This window comes from Equus quagga, chromosome 12 (genome assembly GCF_021613505.1).
Source record: "Equus quagga isolate Etosha38 chromosome 12, UCLA_HA_Equagga_1.0, whole genome shotgun sequence".
In the NCBI taxonomy this organism is placed as follows: domain Eukaryota; kingdom Metazoa; phylum Chordata; class Mammalia; order Perissodactyla; family Equidae; genus Equus; species Equus quagga.
Window position 1 is genome coordinate 92,519,388 of NC_060278.1, and position 2,191 is coordinate 92,521,578.

Below are 2,191 nucleotides of genomic sequence, written 5' to 3' on the forward strand. Positions count from 1 at the left end.
AATGTCATCCAGGAACCACGCAGCCTCCCTTCGTCTGCGTTCCCCTTTTAGAGAGCCTCTTCCTGCGCCATTGAAACAGAAAGCAGGAGCTTGGGGAAGGTTGATTTTGATTTGAGGACACTGAATTCAATCTTTCCTGGATGTTTACAAAGTGTGTTTACCAAGCAGCCTGCTCTCCAAGACCTAGCAACTGCTTAAAACAAGAGAGCTGGTGATTTGTGAAGTGTTTTCTTTAAAAAAAAAAAATCATCACAAATGTTCGATTTAGAGACATTATTTCTTTTTAAAAATAACTTGTCAAGGGGACAAAGTATTTAGGAGGTTTTCTTCTCAGCTCAGAAAGCAACAGGGAGGAGAAACTTTTTTTTTCCTGCATGAGATGAGAGCAAGGGAAAGGATAAATTGGGGGAGGGAGGGCCCTCAGAAACAGGTGGGAAACTGGTTAGTTCCAAGCCCCCAGAATCCCGATAAGACCCTTCTCTGATTCCCCTCCCGCCTTTTCCTCTTCAAAGACCCACCAACAATCTAGAAGAAAATAATGAGATGGGGCTCTGCTCTGCCCCCTCCCCGCCTTCCTCCTCCCCTGCTGTCCCACCCCAGCACTCTCCCACCTGGCTCTCATATCAGATGTCAGCCTTTCTCCTCACAGACACCAAAATGTGTGCCAAAGGGCACAAGTGAGGTATACAAGATTCTGGAGGATGATACACAAAAATGTTAGCAGGATGTTTTTTAAGGAATATCAAAAAGCTAGATAGATATATGATAGATAAATAGATAGATAGATAGATAGATAGATAGATATAGATGATTGGTAAATGGATAGACAGGTGATTGATAGATAGATAATTGATAAGTAGATGATAGAAATATGATAGATAAATAGATGACAGATTGATAGATGACTGATAAATAGGTGATAGATAGATAGATGATAGATAGATAGATAGATAGATAGATAGATAGATAGATAGATAGACAGGGCAAGCCAGGACCTCAAACCCATGCTTTCACAGACATCATCCCTCTCCTCTTGAAATACATTTTACTCAGCACCTATTCATTCAACTAGTTTTGAGTTATTGAGGTCCTACTAAGTGCCAGGCACCATTCATGGTGCTTAGGAGTATCAGTGAACAAAATAATCATCAGATACTGACCTCGCAGAGCTCCTGTGCCGGCAGGCAGAGGCGGAAAATGAGCACTAACCACGTAAATGATCCAGGGTTCTGAGGTTGTTAGTGCAATGAGGGGAAAGAAGAACGGCAGCAGCTGCGCAGGTCAGGCCTGCGGAGGGAGGGGAGGGGCCGTGGCCAGATCGGATGGGGTGGTCAGGAGAAGCCCCATTGAGGCGGCGAGATCTGAGAAGGACTTGAAGGAGGTGAGGGAGTTCACGCAGGTTCCTCTGGGAGAAGAGTGTTTCAGGCAGAGGGAACAGCTCAAGCAAAGGCCCTAAGCATGGAGAGTAACCAGCGTGTTCCCGAAACAGTAAGGCAGCCAGTGTGTCAGGAACAGTGACAAGGTGAGAGATCAGAGGGAGAGAAAATCAGAGAGGAGACAGAGGTCCTGATTCCTTCTTTTAAAATTAATGAAGACTAAATGCAATTTCAACCTAGCATGTTCTTCCCCTACCCATTTGACTTGGCTAACTCTTATTTAGGCTTCAGATCTTAATTCAAACATCACTTCCTCTGGGAAGCCTTCCCTGACCACTCTTTCCCGATTGAGGTCAGCTTCACTGGGGCATATATGTTCTCAGAGGGCCAGGTGTCTTTCCTCCATAGCAGTTATCTCTTTTTGAAATTGTACACGTATTAGTATAATATCTAAATGCCATCTCTCTCTCTTTCCTAGTACATAGTAAATTCCATGAAGATTAGTTTGCTGGGATTTTTTTCTGTTTTCTCATTGTTATATTGTCAACAGCAAGCACAGTGCCTGGCATATAGAAGCCCCACACAACAAATATTTGTTCAATGATTGAATGCATGGTCTTAGGAGGCAGGACTAGAGGCAGGATATTTGCTGAACAGAGGGTTAAGGCAGCTGTGTGATTCAGTAGGCTCCTGGGACCGAAAATGTCGGTGGGCAAGAGCCACCAGAAGCCAGAGTCCCTGCTGTCTCACACCTGGATCAGCCAGGACCCCCACCTCCTCACCATGGCCCCCACATCATGACCCTCCAGGACAAC